Source organism: Physella acuta, unplaced genomic scaffold (genome assembly GCF_028476545.2).
Source record: "Physella acuta isolate Inbredline_101_S28 unplaced genomic scaffold, ASM2847654v3 ptg000923l, whole genome shotgun sequence".
In the NCBI taxonomy this organism is placed as follows: domain Eukaryota; kingdom Metazoa; phylum Mollusca; class Gastropoda; family Physidae; genus Physella; species Physella acuta.
This window is the reverse complement of record NW_026732440.1, coordinates 267,759-276,805: the sequence shown is the minus strand read 5'-3', so window position 1 is coordinate 276,805 and position 9,047 is coordinate 267,759.

Here is a 9,047-nt window from a genome sequence, read left to right as displayed (position 1 = left end):
AATTCAGTAAGACAAGTCTATTGATTGGGTAATTGAGTGAGACAATTGATTGTGTAATTCAGTAAGACAAGTCTATTGATTGTGTAATTCAGTAAGACAAGTCTATTGATTAGGTAATTCATTAAGAAAAGTCTATTGATTGGGTAATTTAGTAAGACAAATCTATTGATTGGGTAATTCAGTAACACAAATCTATTGATTAGGTAATTCATTAATAAAGTCTATTGACTGGGTGAATTAATAAGACAAGTCTATTAATTTAATTATGTTAAACTAAATCTTGTCTAGAAACCATGTTAAACTAAAAACAAATGTCTAGAAACCAATATCAAACTAAATGTTGCAAAGACACTGTATAAAGCCAGGCGAAACATCTAACAAAGAACCTAAAGTACTAATAGTGCATAACGTTACAGCTTCATCGGGTGCCATTTATACACCCCTCGCTGTGTAATACGTCCAAGAATTGAATCAGGCCAGTGTAAAATCGCTTGCAAGGTGTCATCTGTCACTTTACTTCCGACATTTTCCCCCTAGAGTTCTTGATAAAAAGAGATATTCTATTGCCGTTAAAAAAATCTTTCTTAATCAGCTTAGATGGTATTAAATTACCTGCCTGACGGTTTTCTTGAGACAATTCTCAACCCTAGCACGTGACTGGGGTAATTAAGAAACTCGCTGACCGTAATTACCTGTCTAAGTCGAGGTCTCAGCCTGTGGATTACGTCACAACAAGAATTGTGTTTAAAATTCTATTTATAAAAAAATCGTGCCAATTAACAACGAATCTGGACTTTTTAAAAAGAATGTGTGTTTAAATACTTGAAAGTTTCATATTTTGAACACGTTTATGCGCAAAAAATAAGCCCGCAGCCTGGTTATTATTTTCAATAAAAAATTAATAGAAATATTTATTTTTCTATTGTTACCACCGTTTTATTCCCTTCCCTGATGTTTAAGTTTAACTGAACGCGTTAGAGTCAGACACGTGATTACGTCATAAGCGGGTCATCGTTTTTCAAAAACAGGCTGCATGAAATGGAATTCACTAGAAATTAAACAATGGTTTGGTGAAATGGAATTCACTAGAAATTAAACAATGGTTTGATAACATGGAATTCACTAGAAATTAAACAATGGTTTGATGAAAGGGAATTCACTAGAAATTAAACAATGGTTTGATAAAATGGAATTCACTAGAAATTAAACAATGGTTTGATGAAATGGAATTCTCTAGAAATTAAACAATGGCTTGCTCAAAGATGAATTCTCACGAAGACAGATCATTTTTTCATCTTGAGTAAAATCGATCGAGCTTTTTTTTCTTCTTCTGACTTCAGAAATAACTTTAAAAATACTCGATATAGGAGGAGAGACACGAGTCTAAAATAACTTTCTGTCTGGTTATTTGATCTACCCTTTTGTCTTCGTATGACGCTAGTTTTAGCATGCATGTTTACATCGGGAACCTACATCTTTATATCATAACCATAAAACGAGCATAATATTCTTCCTAGTTGATAGCAATGGTGCTGAAGTTAAAGAATTGTAATACTTATAAAAGCAGAGGTCAGCTGATCGTGGAGGGAAAATGGGATAGTTAGGATAGTTTTTGGGGGTTACTAGGATAATCATCAGTTAAAACGTAAATTCACCAAACCTACACGAACTCGGCGTCAACGTTCTTACTCCAGCCCGAGGAACCGAACTTGGTATTTCGAATCTTGCCGTCTGATTGCCTAACTCATTCAGTTATTCTCTTTTTTCGTGAATTAATTTTTTCGAATTAATTTTTTTTTAATTTTGTTTAATTTTTTCAAATTTGTTTAATTTTTCCTGTCATATTTTTCATTTTGTACAAGCTAATAAATAGAATAAAATAAACACGGTTGTGTCGTAATGAACGGCGTGACGCATCAGACTTTGATTCCCATGGGAGCTGCCAACGTCCTAGTGGTCAATGTAAAACTAACAACCTCCAGACTGACCCGGAAGTGCTATAGAAACTAGAGTATGACCCGCTTGCACTGTTTTCTTCCCAGATGTTTATTAAGTTAGAACTAAATGATAAGAACCACGTTTAGTTTCGAAGAATAATAAGGGTTGAATTTGAAATCACGAAAACATTTGATGAATTGCAGGATTGAATTTAAAATTAAGAAAAACTTTGATAGATTGCAGGGTTGATTTAAAATCTAGAAAAACTTTGATATAATGCAGACTGTAATTTAGTGGATAAGAACGAAACAAAAGGAAACAAAGGTTTGGTTAAAAATGTAAAGATAAACTAATTAGACTGTTGACATTAAATTATAAGAATGACTTTGAGTCTCGAAACAAAAAAGGTTGATTTCATTTATTTTTTTTAAATACCTTAAATTTAGGGCGGAAGGGTAAATTTGGAATTAATGAAGGGAAGATTAGAATGAAACCAGTAACAAAACTCCTTCATTCTTCTTCATCTTTCAACTCCAAGTGGAGCATACGCCGTTTACAACATTTTCCCATGCTTTAATGTCCTTTGCTATTTTGTCCCATTTCTCTCCAACCCTTTCCCATAGTTTTCTTGTCTTTTTCTTTTTCTCTTCGCCATGTATTTTGGGTTTCCCACTGTATCTTGATCCTTGTGGATTCCATGAGATGCCTTGTCTGGTATGTTCCAGCTTAACTAATACTAAAGAAAATAAACAGGGAATAATGAGCACAGCTTATATTTACCTCTTCGTGACTTTGTATAACGCCGCAACACGCAGACCTACTATATAAGATGAGCAGAGTTTCTTCCAGACTTTTTTCTCCGAGGGGGGGGGGGGGGGGGGGGGGGGCTCTTGATATTTTCGGGGGGGGGGGACACTGGTAAAAGACACCACCACCCCCCCCCCCCCAAAAAAAAAATTATTTCAATTGCCCCCCGGAGAAAAAAGTCTTGAAGAAACACGGAAGATGAGAACAAATGTCTGATGTGTCATTGCATTCAATTTTTTTTTATTTTAGGGCCGAAATTATCGCATCTAATGAAGTCAGACTGACCATAATGTATTAAAAGAGTTAGTCAGACTTTATCCTATCTCTGCCTAATGGAGGGTCCAAACATTATGAACCGGGAAATAATGTAAATTTTTTTTTTAGAACTATGGAACCTATATTCTTAGACCGGTTTCTGAAAAAAAGAAACATAGACCTACATTTAGTTTTAATACATGCAACATAATCATGAGGTTTAAAATTTTTTTTAAATGTTTAGACGTGCTTAAATGTACAGTCTAATAAGGCGCCGATATTTTTATTGTCTAGAAAGCGTAATAAAATATAACCATAGCTAATTTATTTCTTCTATCCGCTGAATCATCGTCACTGGGATTTTCATCTGCGTCACGTGTTAGAAATTAGCTTTCACCTTGTTTCTAATCTTATTTCTAGACAGAAAATTTATTTATAACAGACATTTCTATATAAGAAAGGAGATAATGAAGATAATTTACACCGATAACTTATCATAAAGTTGTTAAAATCACTGCAAGGCATAATCAATATCTATTTATATTTAGTCACTCCGGGATAAAGAAAATCACCTGTTAGTTTTCTTTACAGAGGTATCAATCATAAAGGCAGTCACTGATTCAACTAACTTTATTAGCCAAAACCCGCCAGCAATATGTCGGGGTCCCCCCCCCCCCCCCCCCCCCCCTGACTCTAGTGACACAAATCCCCGATAATTGAATGAGCCGGGTCTGGGTCGGGCAAGGTTTGAAAATTCGATTTCAGAATGAGGCTTTAGTGAAAGAAGAGAATGATTCGCATTTTGTGATTTCCGTTAAGGGATTTATAAAAAAGTAGAACACATTTATTCAAGTAAAGAAAATAAAAAAGAAAGGCAACGCTTGTCAATAAAAATGTTGTTTTAAAAAAGCTTAAATACTGAAAACCTGAAATTGGCAATTATTTACGGCAGAGTTGATTGTTTGTTAAGTGCTTTCTTCTTCCTTTTTTTGTGTAAAGATTAAACAGTTTTGTTTTGTATGTAGTATGACTAATATATTTAATACGACAATTAAGTCAAAATCTTGCAAATCGTCATAAGTTACTATCAACTGTCCATCTGTTTTGTACAGAAGCCAAAAGTTATTAGTATAAACATTATAATTATCACTTGTCTTTTAGAGTCATGTATAAATAAAACGTAATAAAGTCTTAACTGATAAGAGTTATATTGATACAGAGGCGTAGCGAGAGAGGGGGGGCATATGTCCCCGGGCGCCGACCTTAGGGGGCGCTAAAATGGGTTGGAAAAATAAATTGAAAGCTTGAGGGAGTGCAAATCGAAAGTTTGTCCCCGGGCGCCGTTAAGTGTCGCTAAGCCTCTGTATTGATATTTTCTTAATGCTGTGCCCCTAATTTTTTTAAAATTGTAAGTAGCGTAAGAAGATATAGTGTAAAGTAAGTTAAGTTCCCTTTCGAATCTTACTTGTGCCAGGTACCTGTCAGAGCTGGGTGGACTCAGGGACGTTCTACATACTTGAACCCAGATTCAAATTCAGTCGTATGCTCTACCATTCGACCACATTGTCCCATGAGATACATTGTAGGATACTGAGATGGTTAAACTGTTTTATTTCTATATTTTTAAAGGTTTTAATTAAAATTGGTTGCGGCAAACACCCCACTATAAAATGTATTGTCTTTTTTAGTTGCAGCTCAGGCTGTGTTAAAAATCTGCAGTAGTATCCCACCCCCACTCCCACCCCTTTTTTTACACTTTAAACTACATCGTTCTCTCTCCACAGGGTAATAGCGTTCAGCAGCGTTACTTCTATGCCACTAAACTCATTTGCCGACTTGAGGTTCAAACGCAAGCAGGCAATTATCTGCACGGCCGAATTGCGGTGCGGCCATTAGCCTGTTATAACGCAGCGCTCGTTAGCATGTTTAAAATGGTCTAGTTAGCGTCCTGCTAGGCCGGCACGAGAATCACGAGTCAGTCGAAGAGTAATTACCCTATCGCACGCAATAACTTCTCAATAATGAACTCAAGGTTGTGTCTTAAGAATTAAGCGTATTTTTTTCACCAGTAAAATTGTTTTACAACTAATATTTAAAGTATTTTTTTTATTATATTTTTTTAAATTATATAAAGGTTACATGGCGTTTGGGACTTGATTTAGTCCTCTTTACTCCTGGTGGGTGGAGCCAAGGACCTCAACCAATATATTTTAATCTGTCCGACCCTGGCGGTGTATGTTGACGTCTCCTAGTACATCTCTACTGTACATCTCTCGAGAAGACTTCGCCACTAGGTCTGTCTAGAGTGCCTTCCCTTAGACTTCCACAAAATGTTCGTGTTGATATTTTAATTTTACGAAAGTTTGATTCCCTATAGTTGCAAATCTCTGGTACTATTATTTAATATTTAAGTAATTTGTTGGTTTATGCGTTGTATTATGGTTGTATATGTAATAAATCATCTTTTATATTTAATCTGTGTTTACTGGTTTCAGTTTTAACACGTTTAACGTTTATGTTATGCTTACATTTGGTGAAAAGATTATGGGATATGTCGTCTGTGGTTTAAAGTATTCACCATTTTCTGCATTAAATCACACAACAGATGCAACAAATGAACAAAATAAAATGTTGCTCTATGCTGACTATTGAAACATTTCCTCACTAACTGCAGTTTGACTGTAAATATTACTTTTGTAAAGGTAAAAATATATTGTGCCCTCGTCTTTATTGGTAGTCATTGTGCAAAAATTTTGCTTATACAGTTCCATCTTTACTTTATAATTTTTAGTGTTTCTTTCAGATATTAATCTCCGGGGGAGGTGATAACTTAAAACTTTCGAGGGGGGGGGGGGGTGGACTCTAGTTGAGTATATATTTTCTTTATAAATACTATTTCGTTCTGGGGGAGGGGGGGGGCTATAGTCGTCTCATCCCCGATGAGACACCTTGAAGAAACTCTGATAATTTTGCTCACTTTTGAGCAGTGAGAAAATATTTTAATCAATTACAGTTAAATATATATAATGCTTTCTTAAAATCGAAACTGCGTTATCTCTATATGTAAAGATAAACTGAAAAAAAATTAACAGAGCCATTCGCGAGACCAACTCAGTACGTCTTCAGCACTGTCATAGAAATACTCATGAGGTGTTGTTTTAGCTACTACAAGCGAATTGTGTAAATGATGAAAAGCAAATATTCGGCAAACGTTAAGCTCGTCAACACGGGCAGCCGATGCTAAACATATCCATATGGGTGAATTAACCAACAATGGCATACGATGTGAGATCAGGCAGTAATAAAACGTCGGTCTCCCAGGAGACAACCTAATTTCACAAGTAACTGAACTAATTAATTCTATTATTTTGTAGACTGGTAAAATTAACAAATCAATGCTGGAATTCCCTGTAGTTTGTAAACTTTTAAATCTCGCTGGTTGCATTCTCGCGTTATCTTAATTAGAACAGTAACTATAGTTGAGGAGAAAAAAGACACACAGGGACCCCCAAGGTTTTAGAACCGCTGGATTGTGCACTTGATAAACCTCCGTGAGAAGAAAGTGGCTGTTCGTATTAAAAATGTTACTGCCCATGTGGCTCCAATTGATTTAGTCTACAAGCTAAATTTCCCAGCAGCTTTGAGGCTGTATTGTTGTACAATATGATTTCTCTGGTAACTAATTGAATTAGGTTTGTAGATATATTTACATTCTTATTATACTTCTTAAAAATAAAAACGATGCTTACGTAAAATTTAAGGGGGAAAAAACAAATTAGGAGTTCCAAAGATGAAACAAAAATTGATTTCCTTTCTGGGACATTACGCTGGTCTCTGCGTTAGAATAATAAATTAGGGTCTTTAGGCTTAATATGTGATTCTTAATGACAGGCGAGCTAATGATATTTGTCCTATTATGGCTGTCACGTGACTTGTGGATGTCAAGGAAGCCGTTTTTATAGAAATTAAACTAGTATTAAAAAGAGTTTATTTGTTTTTGTTTTTTATTTGGCAGTAATAAAAACAGTTTAGCCTTTAAGCTATCAGTTTTACTTTACAACACTTTGTTGAACAAATCTAGTAATTTTTTTTCAGCTTTCCTTAGTAAATAAACCAGAATACATATAATTATATATATATATATATATATATATATATATTTATATATATATATATATATATATATATATATATATATATATATATATATATATATATATATATATATAATGTGTGTAAGTTAGACTAAAGCCTGCAATCGACCAAATCGGGAACTGGCCGGTGAAAATTTGAAATGGTTAATAACGTATTAGATTGGCCAATAGTGTCATAATTATTCGAAAGGCTCATTTAATATTTTAGGCATCTTGTATGATATTAATAAAATAAATGTCATAAACAATATATATATAAAATCTGATTGTTTAATTTTTGTTGGACTTTACTAAAGATCGGATGTAACTGATGTTTTTAGTATTTTCGGTAACTTAGCAAAATTACTATGAGTTTAGTTTAGAAGTGGAGTTTTCAGAATATAGAACACGGCGTTCCTGTAGAGCCAATCAAGATTTGTCTTACGAAAGTGAAACTTAGGTCATAACTTAGGCTTGATGAAAATAAATAGAAATGTAGCCGTAAACTAAAACAAATATCTTCAAGCTGTCTGGATTGCAGAGGCGTAGCGAGGGGTGGTGGGGGCGGGGGGGGGGGACATATGTCCCCGGGCGCCGACCTTAGGGGTGGCGCCAAATTGAAAGTTTGAGGGGGGTGCAAATGAAAAGTTCGAGGGGGGGGGGTGCAAATCGAAAGTTTTGTCCCCGGGCGCCGGGAGGGGTCGCTACGCCTCTGCTGGATTGGCAAATTTTATAACATTGATTCTAAAAATAATAGATTTCTGAATTATTTTCAGGCCTAATGTTTTTTTTTAAATTGTTTTTACGGTAGCTTTGATTGCAAAATCTAAAAAAAACACGTTTTTAAATCCATGTCAACAATAATGATGATAGGATTCTCGTCAATTGGGTATTGTTCATTATTATCCATATAAATTAATTTTTAATTATAATTAAAAAATTAATCACCGCGACCTCTGTGAACACCTGACACACGAATGTGTGCATTATCTCCAGCTTTCGGAATTTAGCATCGGAAATGAATTAAATTATTATCTTGAGATCTTGAGTTTAAAAACGTACAAGAGCTGTTCACCTCTTCTTCCTCTTGTCTCAGTATTTATGGCTTTGTCTGTTGCACCACCTATTTCGTAAGAGTGAACCACTTTGCCACAAAACCTACAAGCATGGGTTCAATTACGTTCACACACTCTACAGAACCTGGTCCAGTTGTAATTATTTGGCCACTGGTCTAGCACGGTGGTAGGTCTGCTATTTTTAGTATCCCCCTCCCCAATACTACCAGCAGCTTTGAAGATGTATCGTAGTATATTGTGAACATTAGTTTATTAATTTCAATATGTTTACTTCCTCGTACAAGGAGAGTAAGTATTGTAATCTTGCAACAAGAAAAAAAATCCAAATCTCCACGTTTTACACCTACCTGCGTCGGAAAAAAGTTTTGCAATCTGGTATGTGTGTATGTAAACATGATAACAATTTTCTACAAACTTGAAGAATTTCCGGTAACCGGAAGTGGTACTTACTGGAGTAGCTATTTCAGTAACGTGGACGAAATTTCAAATGTTATAAAATTGTGTGCGCATGTTTCTATAAATGTTTGAACAAGCTACGGTAACGAATGGAAATTTTCTATTTCTCAAAAATCTTTAGAATTCGATGATTTTATATCATATTCTCATAGAGCATATTTTAAGAGCTTTTCACCTCTATGTGTCTCCTCGAGAACCGAGTGATTTTCTCACAAACTTCTATATTTTTTTAGCACGATTGCACTGGAAGTACCTCCCGCCCCCTTCTGTTATGTAAGGATTTATTTACGGGAGCTCACTCTCGCTATATTAAAAAAAAAGTTGATTATGTTAAAAAAGCAAATAAGGAGTTACGAAGATGAAAAAAACTGATTTCCTTTCT